Source organism: Choloepus didactylus, chromosome 16, assembly GCF_015220235.1.
Source record: "Choloepus didactylus isolate mChoDid1 chromosome 16, mChoDid1.pri, whole genome shotgun sequence".
NCBI lineage: Eukaryota > Metazoa > Chordata > Mammalia > Pilosa > Megalonychidae > Choloepus > Choloepus didactylus.
Window position 1 is genome coordinate 76,293,121 of NC_051322.1, and position 23,329 is coordinate 76,316,449.

Genomic DNA, 23,329 nt, shown 5'->3' on the forward strand with positions numbered 1-23,329 from the left:
TTTCATTGAACTTTCAATCCTTTGTTTTATAGTATAGCTTTTGATGGGGTATCTAAAATATTAGTCTTGAAAATCACCTATGCTATGAGCAGCTGAGTAGGCTTAGGCATAACTGAAACTCATATATGGTGCACATCCTTGTAGAACTGGGATCTCCTTTCCTGCCCTTCTGAACATCTTCAAGCTCTTCCATTACCCTGCAATGTTGTCCATTTCCCCACTCTAGAATCTACCTCAGTTGGCCCTCTAATCCCCAGATCTTACCTAACTTTTAAGACCCAGCTCAGGATATCCTCAGTTTTGTATTATTTTCTGTGTGTACTAGAAAAGGAAAAAATTGGTACTTTGGATGAAAATAGATCTTACTATTCTTATATGTAAAGCACAAATTTGTTTATAAACACAGTCTATAAACAAATACATATATGTATATGTATCTCTACATATCTATAGAGAGATATCTATGTATTTAGAGACAGGTATAATTTTCATGGGTGATGAAAGGGTGATTAGGGAAAAAATAAGGTATAAAAGGCTCTCTTTTGGGGATACAATGGAATAAAAAGATTGGGAAATATTGCCCCAGATCAGAATGACTTGTAGCTAACTCAGCCAAACACCTTGCAAATTAATAAAAACATTATAATATGAATTCAACTTAAGTTATTTAAACATATACAATGGTCTTAGGCAAATAATTATAATATTAACTGAACAATCTAGATGGTAGTTAAGGTATCCTGAAGTGCATCTCCAAACATTTAGCTAGGAAGATAGAAGAGAGATCATCATGGAAACATCTCCATCTTCCTTCAGTGGCACTTAATGTTATGTGCATTTTTAAGAACAGAATCAGTGGCAAGTTTGGAAACAGGTCACTTTGTAAGGAGCACTGTAAATCCATCACCTAAACTTTATTGTCCATTGAATTATCCTATTCTGTACAAGAGGTCTTTGGACATTTTGACTAAGATAATATGCAAGACAGTTTAAATAATTCAATAGATTCACAATTATTTTGCATTTTACTTTTGGAAACTCAGAAGTTCAAACTGAATTTTATTATAGTAATTGTCAAATAGACAACCACCCGTTTTTTTGACAGAATGAAGTCATAGAAAATTAATAGGACTTAATTCAGGATTCCTCTTCTTGTCTGTTCTTTATGTCTCATGATTTATATAAAATGCCACCTCTCATATGTCATTTAGTCTAATACAACACAAAGACAGACAGATGTTCTTGGTATTTTTAACATCTCTATTTATTGAAATATTGATCAAAAATTAAAATCATTAGTATCCTCATTTATTTATTCTTGATTGTGAGAAAATGAGGTAAGACAAATAAATGAACTTTCCAAATAATTTAACTGAGCAGCTTATGGTAATAACTTTCTTTAAAGGAGCAGAACACAATATCCCATATGGTCTGATCAAGGAAACTCTAGAGAGAAGCATTTGTAGATGGACATAAATGGCTCTTTGTTATCCCAGACTTTGTCCTCCAAACATTCACCTTCACCCTGGGGCTCTCTCATCTGAGTGCTTGTTGCAAATGCTGGATATCCCAAAGGATCTTGAAGATTTGTCTTCAGCTTTAACAAGGGCATTGTCTCTTTAAATGCAGTCATGGGTTAAGTTGAAGGAAAAAAAAGAAATTTAGAGAAGATGTTCCTGGAATAAATTTTACTTAAGTTTAGTCAAAGAGATAAATTGATCAATCAACAAACTGAATAACCCAAAAGTGGCCAATGCATCCTGAAGTGATTAAAGCACATTACACAATAGTATGCTCATAATTTAAAAGAGTAGTCTTGTTGATTCAGAAGAAATCAGAGAAATTATTGAATACCATCCCTTTATTTGTGTTTATGAATCAATGTAGAATAAGAATGCTTAATTATTGAGAGTTAGCAGAGTGTAACAGTTATTGGGAAATTTTCTGAAGCCAGAATCCCTGGCTGGAAATCCCAACTCCTCTAGTTTCTAGCTGTGAGCTTTGGACACATTATCAATCCCTTGCTTCAATTTCCTCATCATAACATGCAGTTAAAAATAGCAAGTCGCCCACGCAAGGAAATTAGTTGTAAAAATTTACATATTTATAAACTTTGTAAATATTCATGCAATGTGGTAAGCTTTAATAAGTTGTATCTACTATTATTACTTAATAACAGTCAGGTCTAGTCCAGAACAAAATTTGGCATCAAAATATGAGCTCATAAAGCACAAGAATTTTGTCTAATCTCTAGCTGCAGCCTTGGTAGCACGTAGAACAGTGCTTCTGCAATTGTAGGTGGTAAATTACTGTGGATGGAATGATTGTTCTCTTAGGTCTAGTTCCCCTTCCATTATGTAATGTCACTCTATTGCACATTTATAAATAACTGTACTCTGAAAATAGGGCATAATTAGCTACACAATTTAATAGTCACATTTACTAATTCATCAGAATATGTATTTCAGGGTTTTGTTTCATGTTTACTAGTTAAAAGTTTTAATCTAGATAATAAAATCTAAAATATGTCTAATCCTACCTGAGAGACTGGTTTCCCAGATCTGTCATGGACTAGAAGAACCTTTAGTATTTATAACCAATTTTTTCACATAGGGACAAACCCCCATGGTTCAATTATTTCTAGCAGAAAGTCATTCTTACTGTGAAGAATACCTAATACATTTCATTCTTCTGAGAATCTCAAGTGCATTGAGGACATGATTTTTACTCATTCTCCAATATCATCAGGGAATTAAATCTCCTAAGAATAGTGAGGCAATAGGATTCATTATTTAATTTAATTTAGACTTAACCTTTTTTTTTTGATTTGGGAAATATTATGTGCTTTGATTTTTAATATGTAAGAAATATTATATGGTATATGGAGAAAATATTGTATTCTGAAATTCCATTGGAAAATCAATTAATTTTTTGGTTAACTTGACTAGCCATTTACTGATTCTGAACCTTGTAACATATCCTTTAATTTAAATATTATCCATTTGTGTCTTGATATATAATACAGGTGTTTTGGTGATTCTGCCCCTGCCCCTTCTAATTCCAGCCCAGATCTGAGATCTATTCTTCTCTCTCTTGCTTTGTGCACTTGGGGTTTAACCCCTATGAGCACAACAAAAGGGCTCTTTGGTGACTAGTTTCAACTGATTTTGCCAGTGGGAGGCACCAATAGAATTTTGGAGGTGGGAAGGAAAGTGGAGGAGCTCAATATTCTTCTCATTCTCATCCAGAGTCATTTTGAAGATGTTAGAATGTCAGCAGTCCTCCAAGGTGAACTTGAGCCCAGGTGTTTTTCAGAGAAGAAGGTGGCAGAGGTCCTTCTACCTTGTTCTAGCTCTCATGGGGCTCTAGTGGAGAATCCACTTTCTATGTCCCTTCACTCCCAGGGGTGAAAATTGCTTTCTGCATTTAACTTCCAGGTGCTTCAAATTTTTTGGTTTACTTTCTTAATTTGCTCCATTCTCTATCTTTTCATTAAATCCCATTCAGGTAACCCATCTGAGTGGAACGTTGTTTAATGTCATGTTCCTGACCCAGGCCAAAGCAGCACATAGTAGTTACTCACTAACAATGGCAGCAGTAGCAGCAGTAAAATAATTATTGTGATGGCATTTATTATTCTTGTCACAATTTGGGGATATTTATGAGTTTACAATTGTTGGAATGTTAAGGAGCCATTAAATGACAACTCCTCTGGAACCCTAGATTAATTGAAGAATACACATAAGAGTCAGATTATTACAAAACTACTATCAGTATTACAGCTAAACTTGAAGCTGAGAATGTGGCTTATGCATATGCTTTTCTGCTCCTCTCTTTGACTTGAAATCTCTCAGACAGCAGAACAGCTAGATGAATTATTGCTCCCTCCTTCCCTTTTCAGAGAATAGCCAGCCTTCATCATATAGAGAAGAAGAGAACATTTTGGATTCAAGCAAGGCAGCTGCTATGATCTTTTCAATGATTTTGACTAATTTAATTTAAACTAATCTTAAAGTAGATCCCACAGTCTAACAAGGGAATCCCTGTCTCTTGCATTTAATAGGTAAGAAGAAATGATCTTAGATCATAATGAGATAAACACTTGTTTATATGTTTATAACCCTCTACCCACTATGCCCATTCATGATCTCTTCATTAAATACTATTCAGCACCTAAAATTTTGTGCAGATCTCTATAGGTGATATCAAGATGAAACTGATACTATATCTGTCTTCAGAGCATGTACAGTACAGTAAAAGAAATGGAAAGCTAGGGAAGAATGCAAAGGCCAAAAAGGAGGCAAAGAACATTGTCACACAGAGGGAAAACTATTCTAGCTGAAGACATGTAAAGCACTGTTATAGAAGTGTTTTATGATTATGAAGACAGGAGCACCTTTATAAATGCCATAAAATTGATATTAATATATAAATTAGGGTAGTGGGTTTTACATTTTTTAAAAGGTACCATATACATCTGATTAACTCATAATTTTGGTTTCTACTCATTAAAATGTGACTTTCTTAAACACATCCAGAGGGAGGCATGATAATACTCACGGGTGATTTTTTGATGGATTCTTCAGGGATGAGGTTCTGAAGGTTAGTCATTCAGGCATAAATTTTCCCACTTCTGTGTCCTTTGTGGAGGCTAAGAAATAACTACATCTTCAATGGTCAGTCTGACAAATTTGAAATCGAATAACCCTATGACGAGGAACATCATATTGTTTGATTTCTTCCTATTTCCTCTTATCAAGCACAGATAGTTAGTATGACTATAAGAATTGCCACACTAAGTCAAAACCACAGACTGATAGACCCTGTACATTTTCTGACCGAGGCAGAACATGCAAAAGTCTCTCACCCAATTTACAGATCCATATTTAGAAATAGGCTAAAGTTTGGAGTAGAAATATATGTTGAGCATTACATGGAATCAAAAAGTTTATAAAGGAGTTACAGTCCTGAAATTTAGAGTCATCTATGTCACTAGAAGGAAAATTGACAGTTAAAACATGGGGATGGATAATACAGTGAACCTTGTGGTGGAAGATGACTGGGATTAACCATTTAAATATCAAAAAGTTATTTCACAAACTCAATCAAATATATGATGCTATTACAAGGAATTAATAATATAATGGTCTATGGGGAAAATTGTACCTATTGCAAACTATGGAGTATAGTTGATGGTAATATTTTAAAATTTTTTCATCAATAGCAACAAATGCACCTTGTCATGATCATAGGTCAATAATAGGGGGAAATAAGGAGTATTGATATTCATTTTAAAGTCAACTTCTCTCAAATATCCTACAAAAAAAATACTATATTTTTTCAGACTTCCGGATCATAAGTGGTAGATTTATAATGAAACTATCATATTAAAACAGATTGCACTGATGCAGGAACTGATAAATGGGCCTTAGAATAAAGAAACCAGAAACGAACCAATGAAAATTTGATATATGACAGTGTTAGCATTAAAAGTGCCCTGAGAATACTATGGAATAGTCAATAAATGGAAATACATTTTCATTAAAAAAGAAAATTAGGCTTTGTCTTGAACCACTTAGAAATCAAGAAACAATAGCTACTTAAACAGGAAAAAACAAAATTTTAAAATATGGGGAACAAAAAAGATAATATTTTAATAGGAAATAGTTTCTATAGAAGATAAACAAAGAAAAACCATAGAGAGAAGATTGATAAATTTGATCTGAATTTAAATGAAAGACATCTGCACCACTAAATATTTTATACCCCAAAATGATATACAAATGTGCAAGGCATATAACATTAAAAGATGGCTACCTACTACAGAGTAAATAAGGAGCTATTGGAAATGGATAAAAATAAAATATAAAACATTCAGATTAAAATTGGTCAATGAATATGGTTATCCAACTGAAAGAAGAGAAATCTTGAATTAACATAGACATTTAAAATATTTAACTTCATTTGCAATGAAGCATCCAAAAACTTAAACAGAAATGAAAATATATTTTACATCCATCAAATTAACATACATTTTGAAAGTGACACTATATTTTATTAGCAAGAATGTGGAGTAAAGGGAGCTCTCCCACACTATTGTAAACTGATAGAGCAATTTGTCAATATATAGTAAGTTTAAAGATACTTACTTACATCTTCACACTCAGAAATTACTGTAAAGTATTTAGCTGAGAGGCAATCTTGCAGGGCTATCAATTATCATTCAGAACTACATGGAGATTTTTACTGCTATATTTTCATATTATCAAGGAAGTAGAAATAATGTTATTTTTCATAAATAGTTGAATGAATAAATATATTGTAGCATACTTATATGTTGGCATAGAATATCGCAGAGAAAATTACTGCTACATGAATCAGCATGGGTACAACTAAAATGTTTAATTGAGGATAAAAAAGTTATAATGGATACTTAAATTTATTTCATTTATATCAGGTTTCAAATCATGCAAATAATACTGCATAAATATATGTATAGATAAACTCCTAACAAATGATATAATTTTACACAGGCTTGAGAACATTAAATTCTTAATCGAGTTTACTGCAGGAAATGGGTAAAAAAATAGAATCAGCCAAAGTGGACTCAAATTTAATGTCTTTTAACTTTCAAAAAAATCTGTAAGAATGTGGCATTGAGTGAAGACTTACTAATAATTAGTTCTTTCACACAGGTGCTCTTTATGTTATTTTCTACTTTGGGTTGTATGTTGTAAATAGTTCACAATAAAAAATTGAGCAGTGAAACCATAAAACAATTTGATAACATAGGTAAATATCAAATAGACCATCAGTGGGAAAAAATTAACTCTCAGAGCAAAGAAAGAAATAATAAAGTAAAATATAGCTTGATAATATTTAAAAATAATAAATAGTGGCATTTAAAATATACAAATGGTAGAATTTAATTTTATAAGCACACATATCTTGCATCTTCAAGAAAGAGGTCTTAAAGGAAAAAGAGAAAAAACAAGATAAGCACCCAAATTTGAAAATAGGCAAGGTGAAAGACCTACAAAGGAAATTCATATTATAAATTCAAATTAGTAATAAAATATGGAAAGGTTATAATCAAATATACATACACACATATATGAATGCATAGATATAGGTAAAATATCAAAATGGAATCAATTTTTAATAGAAAAAAACTGATAATGAAAGGGCAGAGAAGAGCCACCATATACTGGTAGGGAAACACATAGATTAAAAAGGAAATCATTGAAGGCTTTGGCATCTCCTACAAAAGCCTATGAGTAGAGAATGCAGATGAAATGGACAACTTCCTAGAAACACAGCAACCACCTGCACTCAATAAAAGTCAATAAGAAATATAACACCCCAACAAACCTATCACAAGTAAAGGGATTGAATCTGTCACCAAAAAACCTCCCAACAATAAAAACACAGAGCCAGATGTCTTCACAGGTGAATTCTACCCATCATTCCAAGAAGAATTAATACCAATCCTGCTCAAACTCATCTAAAAAATTGAAGAGGAGGGAATACTACCCAACTCATTATATGAAGCCAACATCATCCTAATACCAAAGTCTGTGACTATAGATACAAAATTCCTCAACAAAATACTTGGAAATCAATGCAACTGCACATTAAGAGAATTATACACCACGACTAAGTGGGTTTTATTCCATTTATGCAACAGTGGCTCAATACAAGAAAAACAATTAATGTGATATACCACCTTTAGATACAAAAACATTTTGAAAGGTACCAATCAAAAATAACTTCCTTAAAATGAAAAAAGGGCATACATGAAAAACACACAACTAACATCACACTGAATGGTGAGAGACTTAAAGCTTTCCCTCTAAGATTGGGAATAAGAATGCCAACTTGTACGACTATTATTCAACATTGAGCTTGACATTGCAGCTAGAACAATTAGGCAAAAAAAAAAACAAAAAAAAAAAAAACAAAAAAGAAATAAAAGGCATCCAAATTGGAATAGGAGAAGTAAAATTTTCACTATTTACAAATGCCATGATTCTATATTTAGAAATTCCTGAAAAATATGCAATAAAGCTACAAAAGCTAATAAAAAAAGTTCAGCAATATGATGGGATACAAGATCAACAATAGTGTTTCTATAACCTATTAGTGAGCTATTTGACAAAGAAATCAAGATAAAATTCCATTTACAATAACATCTAAAAGAATCAAATACCTAGCAATAAACTTAAACAAGGATGTAAAAGATCTCTATTTAGAAAACTATAAAACATTGCTAAAGAAATCAAAGAGCTAAATGAATTGAAGGACATTCTGTGTTCATGGATTGGAAGGCTAGATGTCATTAGGATGTCAGTTCTACACAGGTTGACCTACAGATTCAATGCAATACCAATCAAAATCCCAACAGCTCACTTTGCAGAAATAGAAAAGCCAAATCTCAAATTTAACTGCAAGATTAGCAGGCTTTGAATAGGCAAAAGTATCTTGAAGAAAGGATTAAAGTTTGAGGACTCATACCTCCTAACTTTAAAACATGGTAAAAAGGTACAGTTGTCAAAAAAAAATTTGCTACTGACCTGACAATGGACATACGGATCAATGGAATTGAATTGAGTGTTCAGAAATTGATGCTCAGATCTATGGTCACCTTATTTTTACAAGTTTCCCAAATCCACTCAACAGAGAGAGAACAATTTTCAATAAATGGTGCTGGGAGAACTTGATATCCATGTCTAAAAGAATGAAAGAGGGACCCTATCTCACAAACTATACAAAATTAACTTAAAATGGATTAAAAACCTAAATATGATACAGTACCATAAAACTCCTAGAAGAAAATGTATGGAAATAGCTACAAGACCTAGGGACAGGCAGTGGTTTCTTAGAACTTACTCCCAAAGCACAGGCAATGAAAGAAAAAATAGGTAAATGAGATCTCCTCATATTGAATACTTGTGTACCTGAAAGAAATTTGTCAAAAAGGTGAAAAATCAGTCTACTCAGATGGAGAATATATTTGGAAACCACCTATCAGATAGGTGTTTGATATCCAAAATATATAAAGACATCCTACAACTGAACAATAAAAAGACAATCCAATTTAAAAATGGTTAAAAGACATGAATAGACATTTGAAAAGAGGAAATACAAATGTTGAAAAAGCACGAGAAGATGCCCAACTTAACTAGCTATTATGGCAATGCAAGTCAAAACCACGAGTTGTCATTTTACACTTACTAGTTTTGTCACTGTAAGCAAACAAAAACCTACAAATGTTGGAGTGAATGTGAAGATATAGGAACACCTATTCACAGCTGGTGGGAATTTAGAATGAGACACCTGTTGTGGAAGACAGTTTGGCGTTTCCTCAGCAAGCTAAGTACAGAACTACCTTATGATATGTCAATCCCATTACTAGGTAAAAAACACAGAAGAACTGAAATCAGGGACATGAACAGACACTTGCATACTGATGTTCATAGTGGCATTATTCACAATTGCCAAAAGATGGAAACAACCCAAGTGCCCATCAACATACGAATGGATAAGCAAAATGTGGTATATACATACGATTGAATGATTCAGCAATAACAAAGACTGAATTCCTGAAGTATGTGACAGCATGGATGAACCTTGAGGATATTATGTTCAGTGAAGTCAGACACAAAAGGACAAATATTGTATGATCTCACCAACGTGAACTAATTATATTAAATTCATAGAGTTAAAGTATAAGTATAGAATATAAGTTACTAGGAGATAGAATGAAGGTAGAGAATGGGGAGCGGATGTTTAACTAGGTTTATTTTAAATGTTTGGAAATGGAGAGCAGTGATGGTAACACAATTTGGTGTGTGTAATTTAACTACATTGAATTATGTTTGTGATTGGTTTTGAAAGGGGAAGTTTAGAATCATGTGTGTCACACAAGGGAAATACAGAGGATTACAACTAGGGCTGTATGACACAGCGAACCCTGTGGTGGACGATGACTGTGACTGCTAGAAGAAATATAAAAAATATTCTTTGTGAACTAAAACAAATATATCTCAGAATTACAAGGAGCTAATAATAGACTGGTATATGGAAAAACATGCAGCTGTTGCAAACTTTGGACTATAGCTAACAGTAATAGTTTAATATTTTTTCATCAATAACAACAAATCAGCCGGGGCGGGACGAGTGACGTGATTGGCAGAATCGTTTCGTTGCGGGCCAATGTCCTCTAATCGTGGAGAGCAGCTCGGGCGGGAGCAATGAGCGCGTCCGGGAGGCGGGCCAGGCCACCGCCTACGGGGAAAAGCAGCGGGTAGAGAGCCCAAGTCCGAGACCAACGGATGAGCGGCTCCCTGGGGACGCGGCGGAGGCCGGTCGGGCCCGGGCGTGCGGGCTGCGGGCTCGGGCGTTGGCGGCGGCAGCGGCTCGGCGAAGCAACTGTACTCGCTGGCGAGAAAGGACAAGCTGGTGATCTTCCTCAAGGGGACGCCTGAGCAGCCCCAGTGCAGCTTCAGCCACGCCGTGGTGCAGATCCTGCGGCCGCAGAGCGTCAGCGAATACGCGACGTACGACGCGCTGGACGACCCGAGCTCCCGCAAGGCATTGAAGACTGTTCCTACTGGCCCACCATCCTGCGGGTGTAGCTCAATGGCGAGTTTGTGGTTCGCTGTGACATTATTCTGCATATGCACCAGAACGTGCACCTGTGGAAGACCTGAAAAAACTAGGGATACGTTCCTTCCTTTTAGATGAAAAGAACGATGAAGACTCAAAATGACGGTGGCAGGGGTCCTCGCTGAGCAGAATGTTCCGCTCAGGAGAGGAAGATTTTAGTGTCACAGACTCAGTGCCAGAAAAGCCTTACCAATTTGGGGTTTCATCTTTAAGAACACTACTGCTTGCACTAACCAATTCTTCAGGTGAGCAGTTGGGTGATTTTAGTTTGGTATTTGGGCCAAGAATATTCTAAAGTGAATTATAACCTCCGCACTGTAATAATTCAATGTTGTAATATGATATTGCTGTAAACAAAACTTGTTCTTATATCATCATTTACTCTTTACCTGATTCAGGAATAAATCTCGGAGCTTTTGAATCATCATTATCATTCATGGCTCTTCTCCAAGTGAATCAGCCTGCAGAGATATGATATCTCCCCTTCCCAATTTTATAACTTTTTCTGTTAAGGAAATAATGGACAAGAAAGAAAATATAACTGGGATGATGCTTTTTATTTATTTATTTATGTTAATAAGCTGCCAACTCGGTGATACTGTGAGTTCATTGTGAATAGCAGTAATCCTGTAAGGATTTTTGTGCCTGCAAATTTTGTTTTTCTGAATTGAGTGATTGTTATGTTCTTCTATTAAATTTGCCACAAAAACTGCCATCAAAAACAAAACAAAACAAAAAACCAAATTACCACACCAATGCTAGGTGCCATGTTTTGTTTTGTTTTGTTTTGTCTTTAGTAATGGAAATATTCTATAATTGGTGTAGTGATGAATAACAACTAAGTGACGTTACTGAGAACAATTAATTGTATACTTTGGATGGATTGTATATTATGAATATATATCTTAATTCAACTGTTTTAAAAGACTTATGAGGAGGTGAATGTACTGAAAATATTCCAAATGTGTTTTTAGAGAATTACTATGAGATATACCCAAGATCTTCCTTGGTAGATGAACTGTATAAAAGAAGAAAAACACCTGCTATGTTTGGCAGATATCTGGAAAATAGGAAATTATTCAGTGCTATAAAATGTAATACATTCCATTGCAATATAATGTGGTACTTCTATCTTTATAAATTTCCACAAATATGATACTAAAAACAGAATCTCCTGTTCTTTTTTGGTTCTAAAATGCCTGCCTTATTTCACAAAATATTTCTTTTGAATAAGTTCTCTTATTGCTCTTTTAACGTCTTTGTTCCTCAAGCTATAGATAAAAGGATTTAACATATGACTCACAAAGATATAAAAAACAGCTACAATTTTCCCCTCTTCTACAGATGTCTCAGAAGAGGGCCTCAAATACATGAAGAACAGAGTTCCATAAAAGATGGTAACCGACATCAGATGGGACCCACAGGTGGAGAAGGCTTTGCGCCTCCCCTCAGCTGAGTGGATGCCCAGGATAGCTGTGAAGATGAAAATGTAAGAGATGAGGATGATGGTGGGAGAACAAGTGATGTTGAAACCAGCCACCACAAACATGGCAGTTTCTTTGGCATAGGTATCTGAGCAGGTGAGGACTAGGAGAGGTGGGTCCGCACAGTAAAAGTGGTTGATCTCATTGGGTCCACAGAAGGACACACGAAGCATCAACATGGTCTGGGCCAGACTATTGGCAAAGCCATAAATATAGGGAGCAGCAACCAGAGAGAAGCAGGTACATCTGGACATTTTACTCCCATATAACAAGGGTTTACAGATGGCCACATAGCAGTCATAAGCCATTACTGTAAGCACATAATAGTCAGTGATCACCAGGGAAATGAAAAAGTGGATTTGCATCAAACAACCAATGAAGGAAATGGTTTTTCTCTTGCATAAGAAGTTTATTAGCATCTGAGGAGTGACAGTGGTGGAGTATTAGACATCTACAAAGGAGAGGTGACTGATGAAGAAATACATTGGAGTGTCAAGTTTTGAATCACTTCTGATTAACAAAATCATGGTCATTTTGCCTATTACCGTGATAAGGTATATCACTAGGAATACCACAAAAAGGACAAGTTGCGACTCATCTTGATCTGTCAGTCCCAGGAGAATAAACTCAGTCACAGGTGTGTAGTTTTTCTTTAACATTGTATTTTCTTGGCTTCTAATGAGGTCTAAAGAAATGTAAATAAAATTCATTGCTATGTTGAGTTTATCCATAACTGCCATCATGTCATCTAATACTTCTTCCTCTTCTGTCAAACATGTAATCATATGTGACATAAAGAAACAGCCTATTAAGCAGTGATTTATAATTTAAAAATCTAAATTGATATAGATCTCCTTATGTATAAAAGGAGTCTTACTTTCTTTTTTAACTGGCACCATTTCTGGAATTCTTTATGATATTGGTCCATTTACAATTCCTTGGACATATGGATGAAATCATTGCTTTTCTTTGCAACTGTAATCCTTTTTTCTATAGTATCTAAAGTATTAGCCTGAATCTTACCTATGCCATGCCCAGCTGAATGGTCTTGGGCATAAATGAAACCATTATATGATGTCTGTACACAACTGAATAGACTTGGTCATAAATGGAACTTACATATGTTTCCTATCCTTGTAGAACTGGATCACCTTTCCCACCCCTCTGAACATCTTAACTGTTCCCTCACCCTCTAAAGTTTGTCCATGTTCCCATGAACAACTTTTAAGACAAGCTCATGCTCTCACCAGTTTTATGTTATTTTCTGTGTGTGTGCTATATGGGGCAAAAATTGGTCCTTGGGGATGAAAGTAAATCTTACTGCTTTGATGTATAAAGCAGCAATATATTAACAGTCTCTAAACAAATACATATATGTATATGAGTATTTATGTTTATCTCTCTCTATGTAGAGAGAGACAAATATCTGTACATTTAGAGATATATAGAATTTTCATAGGGGAGCAGGGGTGAATAGGTAAAAATGTGTAAAAAAGGCTCTCTTCTGGGGTAGATTGATAAAAATAAAAGGTTGGGAAACATTGCCCCAGATAATAAATACTTGTAAATGTACCTTAGCCTACCTCCTTGCAAATTAATAAAAACACTATAATATGGATTCAAATTGTTATTTAAAACATTTACAAAGGCCATAGTCAAATAATAATGATATTAATCAAACAATCAAGATGATACTTAAGATAACATGAAGTGAATCTCTGGACATTTAGCCAGGATGAAAGTAAGCAGAGAAATCATCATGGAAAAATCCACATCCTCCTTCAGTGGCACATAACAAGGTACAGTAATGCTATGCTCACTTTTTAAACAGATTTACTGGCAATTTTGGAAACAGGTCACTTTGTAGGTTACATGGTAAAACTATCACTCAAATGTTATTCCATTGAGTTAATTACTGCATTCTGTAAATGAGGTCTTTGGACCCATTGACTAAGATAATAAGATGCAAGACAGCCTAAGTAATCAATGGATTCATAATTATTCTGAATTCTACTTTTTTAAACTCATAAGTTCAAACTGAATTTTTATAAGAATTGTCAAATAGACAACTGTTCATTTACTGCCAGAAAAATGTCATAGATTTATTGGACTTCAGTTCATAATTCCTCTTATTGTCTACTGTGTATGTCTCATTATTTACATAAGATGTCAGCTTTCTCATACCCCTTAGTCTAGCACAACACAAAGACAGGCAGATTTCCTTGCTATTTTTAATGTCTCTATCAAAATATTAATCAAGAGTTAAAATAATTACTATCCCCAGTTATTCATTCTTGATTGTGAGAAACTGAGGTAAGGCCAGTAAATGAACTTTTCCGATAATTTAACTGAGTACTTATGGTAATAATGTTCATTTAAGGAGCAGAACACAGCATCCTATTTGGTGGGATCAGGACATCTCAGAGAGAAGCATTTGTAGGTAGACACAAGTGGCTGTGGGGTGCCCCAGATATTGTACTCCTAAAATTCACCTTCACCCTGAGGCTCTCTCATAAGTGTTTGATGCCACTGCTCAGTTCCCCAGAAGACTCTAGAAGATTGGTTCTCATCTTTAACAATGTGGTGTCTCCTTTACATATAGGCATGTTTGATTTGAATGGAAAAAAAAATTAGATAGATAGATAATTATCTGAAATGTGGCCAATTCATCATGAAGTGGTTACAGCATATTTCACAATATTATGCTTATAATTAAAAAGAGTAGCCTTGTTAACTCAGAAGAAATAAGATTATTACATTCCACTCCTTATTTTTCTTCATGAATCAACAGAGAATAAGAATGCTTAATTATTGAGAGTCAACCGAGTTTAACAGTTACTGGGAAATATTCTGGATCCAGAATTTCTGGGTGGAAATCCCAGCTCCTCTAGTTTCTAGCTGTGTGACTTTGGAGAAAGTATTAATCTCTTTGCCTCAGTTTCCTCATTCATAAATGTAGTTAATAATAGCACCTCACTCCATGCAAATGGGTTAATTCAGGTATTTCTTTGTAAATATGCATGCTGTCTGGTAAGCACTTATTAAGTGGAAGCTACTATAATTTGGTGACAGAATCAGGTCTAGTTGGGAACAAAATTTCACATCCAAGTGTGAGGTCCTTATGGTCAAGGATTTTGTCTAATCTGTAGCTGCAGCCTCAGCAGCACCTAGAACAGTGCTTTCCCAATTGCAGGTGGTAAATAATTGTGTATTGAATGAATGTTCTCTTGTGTCTAGTTCCCTTTACATTATGTAAATGCCATTCCACTGAAAATTTATAAATAATTGTACTCTTTAATAATAGAGCATAATTGGCTTCTCATTTTAATAGAGGCATTTATTAATAGCATATGGATTTCAGGCTTTCATTCCACATTTACTCATTAAAGATTTATTTCTAGATTCTAAAATCAAAAATATATCTAATCCTACCTGAGGAAGGAGAGAGGTTTCCCATAGACATCATGGATATGGAGAACCTGAAGTGTTTATAACCAAATTATCACATAAGGACCAAATCCCTAAGGTTCAAGTATTTCTAGCAGAAAGTCATTCTCACTATAGGCACCCAATAAATTTTATTCTTCTGAGAATCCCAAACACATTGAGGTTATGATTTTTACCCACTCTCCATTATCATCAGGGAATTAAATCTCCTAAGAATGGTGAGGCAATAGGATTCATTAATTATTTTAATTTACACCTAAACATCTTGATATTGTTTGACTTGGGAAAACTTAAGTACTTTGGTTTATAATATTTAAGAAAGAATAGTATACAGTATAAGGAGCAAGTTCTGGATTCTGAAAAGTCATTAGAAAAACAATCAATGTTTGGTAAACTTGGACTACCATTTACTGATTCCAAGCCTTGTAAAATATCCTTTTAAGAGATGTAATTATCCATTGGTATATTTCTACATAATTTAAGTATGTGGGTGATTCTCACCTAGCCCCTCTAATTCTAGCCCAGATCTAATGTCTATTCTTCTCTCTCTTGCTTTGTACACCTGTAGTTTAACCCCTATGAGCCACAACAAAAGGGATCTTTGGTAACTAGTTTCCAACTAAGTTTGCCAGAGGGAAGCACCAACAGAATTTCAAAGGTGGGAAGGAAAGAGATGGAATTCAATGTCTTTTTCATTCTCTTCCAGATTCATTATGAAGTTGCTAGAATGACTGCACCCCTCCAAGAACTCATGCTCAGGTGTATGTTGGGGATGAAGCTGGTAAGGGACCTTCCTCCTCATTCCAGCTCCCATGGGGCTCTAGTGAGGTATCCACTCCCTTTGTCCCTTCAAGCCCATGGGTGGAAATTGCCCTCTGCATTTAACCTCCAGGTGCTTTAACTTCCTTGGTTGATTTCCTTAATTTTGCCCTATTCTCTGTCTTCTCATTAGTTCCTTTTCAGCTAAACCATCTGAGTGGAACTTAGTTCTGTGTCACTGACTCAGGCCAATGCGGTGCATGATAGACACTCAATAAAAATGGCAGCATTTGCAGCAATAATGGCTATCATGATGAACGTTATTTTTTTTATCATTTGGGATATTTCTGGGCTCACTATTGTTGAAGTTTAAAGAAGCCATTAAATGATAACCCTGTTGGGATCCTGAATTAATTGAAGTTTACACCTAAGAATCACATACTAAAATTACTAGTGGTACTGCAGGTAAACATGAATTTGAGAATGTGGCTTAGACATATGCTTTATTCCTTCTTTCCTTTGACTTGGAATCACTCAGACATAGTAGAGCAGCTCTACAAACTCTTGCATCCTCCTTCCCTTTCCAGAAGCATGAACAGCCTCGGTCACCTAGAGGAGAAAAGGACATTTTGGTTCAAGCATGGCAGCTGGTATGACCCTTTCTGTGATGTCATCAATCTGTATTCACCCTACCAAGGGAGGGGCAGGGGGGTTGTAGGGAACAGAATCCAAAATGTTTTCAAAAATCTTTCCCTCTAATGTCATTTAAACTTTTCCCTCAATCCTTTCTAACCTGCCTGGTACCCACATGTTGAAACATGTGTGCCAGTTTGGATATATTATGTCCCCCCAAAAGCCATATTCTTTAATGCAATGTTTTCTTAGAGACATATTAGTGCTGATTAGGTTGGAATCTTGTATTGAGTGTTTCTATGGAGATGTGACTCAATCAACTGTAGTGTGAAAAGTTTTATTATATCATTTTTGTGAAGATATGGATCTTATCTATTCGGGATGGGTCTTGATTTAATCACTGGAGTCCCATAAAAAACTCACAAACAGAAGGAGCTCAGAGCAGCTGAGACAGATATTTTGGAGAGAAACTAAGAGCTGACACTGATGCTGACACTTGGAGATGCTTGGAGATGTTTGGAGATGCTAGTCCAGAGTTTGCTCAAGGGAAGCTAATAGAGGACCCTGACCCTTAGATGCACAGGAGCTGAAGAAGCTAAGAGAGACCCAGAGACATTTTGGAGAAAGTCATTTTGAAACACAACCTCGGAGCAAAGGAACAGCAGATGCTGGCCATGTGCCTTCCCAGCTGACATTGGTGTTCCAGATGCCATTGGCCATTCTTCAATGAAGGTATCACCTTGTTGATACCTTAGTTTGGATACTTTTATGGCCTCAGAACTGTAAATAGATAGCTTAATAAATCCCTTTTACAAAAGCTGATCCATATCTGGTATTTTGCATAATGGCAGCATTAACAAACTGGACTAGTCAATAGCATGACAATTTATGTTTTAAAGAGAACGTCTATTGTTGGTCACAAATTTTGAAGTGTGGAAGAAGGGAGAACTTAGCAGTAGCCTAGGCTAGAGATGATTTTATCTTAGACACATTGGTAGCAGAAGAAGTGTTGATGAGTGATTTTCAGATACATTAAAAAAATTTTTGAGGGTAGAGCTGACAGGTCCTCCTAATGGTTTGGATATAAGGTCTATAGGGCAGGGATTGAGATGAATGAGGCTATTGGGAGATAAGAGAAGAGTTGTGAGATAAAATATAGAAAATAAATGAAGAAACAGTCCAGGTTTTCAGTTGTTAATCTGGTAGGAAGTTGCTGGGAAGCCAGCACACACAGGGACTGGACAGATTCATTACTGCTGGAGAGAAAGTCAGAAATGAGAAAGAGACTGAATAAGTATGCATGTATATAGAATAAAGAGCTGTGACATAGAGACTAATGGCCCTCAAGAAGTATGTGTTCCCAACTTTAAGTTAAACCAATTTAAAAGAGGTTTCCCTTTGATGGCAATGAAGCCAAGTTGATTCAGTGATCCATTTACCCCTTTCCTCAAGCATTTCTGTAATGATCTCACAATGGTTTGAAAATCAGGAGCCCAGATTCCATGGCTTATTGAGGATGCTAATGGGCTAAGTCAAACCCAATATGTGCTAGCAGAGTTAAGCTGGGAATTGCAAAACAGCCTGCATAATATGGTGCAGGTATCTCAAAATCTCTTTTTCAAATGTTATTGCCCACCTGGATATGCACCTCAAACCTTTGTGACATCTATTGTAATTCCTCCATCTCTGAGGGAATTCTTTTAAACTATCTCCTTTCAAAACATGTTTGCTTTAATACTCATTGATTTTGGCTATTCTTGAGCAGCATATAGCTAATATCTAGCAAATGCTTCTCTTATTAGAGAATCTAAAAGATGAAGGGAATTCCAAAATGCAATGTCACTGAAGCAACTGAGTTTTTTCTGGTGGGGTTGACCAGGCAGCCAGAGCTGCAGTCCATCCTTTTTGTGGTGTTTCTTCTGATTTACCTCATCACCCTGAGTGGAAACTTTGCGATGATTTTCCTGATCAGAGTCACTCCCTGGCTGCAAACCCCCATGTATATTTTCCTCACCCATTTGGCCTGTGTGGATATGTTTTACCCCACAAATGTGTCTCCTCAGATGCTTGTTAACTTCTTCTCTGAGAAAAAAACAAAAACAAAAACATTTCCTACACGGAGTTTTTGACACAGTGTTTTGTTTTTGTGACCCTACTCCTTACTGAGTATTACATGCTAGGTGCCATGGCCTATGACCATTACGTGGCCATCTGCAATCCCCTGCAGTATAGCAGTCGAATGTCCAGGCCAGTTTGCATCTGCCTGGTCCCCTCCCCTACCTGTGGGGTTCCATGGTGGGTACAAGGCCGGTAATATTGACCTCCCAGCTGTCCTTTTGTGGACCCAATACTATCAACCATTTCTACTGTGCTGACCCACCCCCTTTATGTTGACATGCTCTGACACTTACATAAAGCAAACCTCCTTGTTTGTGTCAGTGGGGATCAACCTTACATGTTCCCTGCTTATCATCCTCATTTCATACATTTTCATTTTTGTCACCATCGTGAGGATCCATTCCAGTGAGGGGCAGTGCAAAGTCATCTCCACGTGTGCCTTTCTCCTGACAGCTGTCACTGTTTTTTTATGGGTCCCTAATGTGCTTTATCTGAGACTAGTGATGGAGCAGTGGAACGGGGAAATATGTGGCAGTGTTTCACGTTTTTGTGACTTCCACACTGAACATCCATTTATCTACAATCTGAGGCATAAGGATGCGAAACAGGTTTTGAACACAGCGTTCATGAGAAACCTTGGTAAAATGGAGAAAAGTCCAATTTCTATAGTCTCCCAATAAAAAAAAAATCTCAAACACAATCAAAAAGTATCTGCCCGCTTGGATCTACCTAAAGCTGTTCTCTGGAATAGTGATAATAATATCTTTCATATATGCATAGCTTGGGACCGAGTGAAACACAAATGGAAATAATGTGAAATGAGGATTGATAGGAAACACAATAGCAAAAATCAATTTATGATAATGCAGGGTCATATTTTCAGTCTTTCTCAACAATTCATTTGTTAACAAATAAGTCCTAATTTTTACACCCTTGGCTGTCATCATTAAGTATCTATGATCTACTTTCATCAGCAAAGTGATTTGCAAATTTTTGCTGAATGAGAAAATTAATGACATAACAGCTTCCTTTGATGAAAGCAGATTTTCTTATTAAAAGAAATTAATATTTATAATTGCTGATTTTTTCCTCACTACACCTTTGGTGTATTTCTGATGTCAACTTATCATGGATTTAAAACTGTATTTATTTTATTATTTCAACAATATACCTAATCATTTATATGCATTTATGACACAATGGTTTGTTTCAATATTTTTCTTTAATCAAAAGAGATTTCTTACTTGAGATTCCATGTCTAAGTTCTAAGTTTTCTTTCTCCTTGTGCAGGTCTGTAATATTTTGTTCCCACAATATCTTTAACAACTACCTCTATTTTTTAAAGTTTTACTTTACATGTGATCTTTCAGTTCTTCTCTACCCACATACAATTTTAACCCAATGACTTCTCTAGTAGGCACGAAACTTTTGTTTTAGTGTTTCATATTTATATATAATATAATTATATTTAATATAAGCTTAACTTGAAGCTAATGTTTTCTTAAGGGAATAATATAACTCTGTTTATATGCCATATTTTATTCATCAACACAGTTTTGTTTACTTTTACTCTGTAGGAAAATCTTCGTAAATACAAGCTATTGCTTCTGTAACAGGTATTGTACTAAAACAGATTTCCACAGCCTTATACTTACATATTTATATTGCTTTTTACATAACCAGCAAATGTGTACCGATTTCACTATATCCTCAAAAGCATTGGTTTTTCATTTTCCTTTGTATGCATCAATTAAATAGATATAACCAATGCAGAATCCATGCATCCATCAGATAAAATATATTTGAACTCAAGTTTCACAGCTTTCTCTTCTTCCTCATAACTTGATACACTAGTATGATGGTGATGTTTAAGCTCAGGAAAAAACTATTTTCTGGAACTTTCTTCTTGGAAGTATACTTCTGTATGAAAGTAAGGTTTGGTGTTCCATCCAGGAGGTTGTAGATAGCGTTATTGACAATGATTTGCCCCCCACACACAAATAGAGAAAAAATCCTATGTTTCCACTTGAAGAATTTCAAACTATTAAGAAGCAAAATAAAATTAAGGGAAAATAATTGGAGTTAAGTCAGAAGAAACCTGAGTAACCATCCAGTTCAATACCTAATATGGAACCGGTTTTTAACTCCCCAATTTTTCATACTCTCATATTAAGGAGCCAGTATTTACAAATAAGATCCATTTATTATATATCCTAGGATCTGGACTTCTGTGCAGTTTTTGTTCATTTATTTTTGTTGCTTATCAAAGCAGTAACTGTTCATTATGGAAAATGTGTACATGGATATAAAAAAGAAGTTGTATTTATCATTAATACTACTATCTTATAAGGTTGACCATAATATATGTTCATATTTGTAAGATGTTACCTTCATAAAATCCTATGTAAAATTAGTTTTCATTTCTTTGCCTGGAAACTTCAGTAACATAATTTAATAAATGACATTTTAATCCAAAAATGCATCACCCAGTATTCAGATAGTCCTTTATGATCACAACCATACAACCATCACATCCTTATGAGGTTATTAGTCATTTAGAGCTAACTTCTATGTATTCAGTTCAAGCTTGTGCCTTGCCAGTTATTGCATGCAGGTTGTCTTGGCTTTGTACCAAGAACTGTGCAAAGAGAAACTCATTTCTTGTATGCACAGTTTTTGATTAACAGAGTACCGTGCAAAGTGAGGACTTACTGTATTTTTTATATAACTTGCTTCTTTTCTTTTGGTTATAAAATAACACTACTTGAAAATATTCAACCAAGTTTCTCATTGTGTCTTAAGCAGATTCTTAGAATCAGAATACTTGATTAAAGTGTACTAACATTTGAAGTCTCATTAAAACATTATGTTGGAAGAAGATGGAGGAATAGACAGGAGTAGAAGCTAGTTTGTTCCCCTGGAACAACTAATAAACAACCAGGAACAGCTAGTAAACAATCTGGAAAAACTGCAGGGGAACAAATGTGACTGTCCATTCATCATACAACTTGAATTGGGAGGAATGCCTGAGATCGCAGCATCAAATCTGTAAGTAAAAACTGCAGATCCAAATTGGGAACCCCCTCCCCCCACAGCCCAAACTGCAAAGCCTCCCAGTGCAAGAGAACAACTCTCTTCCAGTAAGGGAATATAGCCCAGCTGAGCTCCAACTGGGGTTTTAATTAACAATCCTGGACTGCTCAATACGAGCTACAAATGCTCAACAAGCAGAGAGAGGCTTTTGATGACAACTGACATTGGAGAGATAGAGGGTGGCTGTGGGCTGGCCCTGAAGGGGTTTTCTGTCCCTTTTTTGGCTCAGTGGAGAAAGCCTCAGCCATTTTCAGTTCCCAGTGCTCTGACCCAGACAAGGTGCAGATAGCACAGGCAGGGAGTTTATTCAAATTCTAATGACCTCTCCCTAGGGGGGTTATCTTCCTTAAGAGGAAAGAGTTGGAGCCCAGCTCTACTACCTATCTTCCATTCAGAATCTGACACCAGAGCCTGGGGGAAGAGAGCCATGGGCCACACCTCCTTACACCAGTCTGGAGTTACAGGCTGGCAGGTGCCACCTGCTGGGAAGAGGACACAGTGACTTGAGGCATCACAGGGTATACCAATCTTCTAAGACACCCTCAGGGAAACAGGATTCTATTCCCTCCTTCCAAGACCTGAGTCCATTCTGGTCTGGGAAAACCTGATTGGGGTAACAAAGGATACCAGATGCCTAGAAAGCAGAAAACTACAGACTACACTAAGAAAAACAAAGTTATGGCCCAGTCAAGGGAATAAACTTACACTTCAACTGAGATACAGGAATTTAAACAACTAATACTAAATCAATTCAAAATGTTTAGGGAAGATATGACAAAAGAGTTGAAGCATGCAATGAAAACACTGGGCATACAAGAGGCAGAAATTGAAAGTTCAAAAAAACTGGCAGAGTCTATGGAAATGAAAGGCACTACACAAAAGATGAAAGACAAAATGGAAAGATATGATAATAGATCTCAAGAGGCAGAATAAAACACTCAGGAACTGGAGAACAAGGCACTTGAAAGCTTACACAAAAAGGAACAGGTAGAGAAAAGAATGGACAAATATGAGCAACATCTCCAGGAACTTAAGGACAAAATGAAATGCAGGAATGTATGTGTCATGGGTGTTGCAGAAGGAGGAGAGAGGGGAAAAGGGGCAGAAGCAATAATAGAGGAAATAAT

At 35.7% G+C, this 23,329-nt stretch overlaps 3 pseudogenes; 2 read left to right on the forward strand and 1 right to left on the reverse strand.

The window, feature by feature from the left end:
• The first annotated feature begins 9,818 nt into the window (after nucleotides 1–9,818).
• The window catches only part of LOC119511347, a 56,616-nt pseudogene continuing 43,105 nt past the window's right edge, over nucleotides 9,819–23,329 (forward strand).
• Nucleotides 11,873–12,811, reverse strand: LOC119511823 (annotated as a pseudogene).
• Nucleotides 17,980–20,019, forward strand: LOC119511822 (annotated as a pseudogene).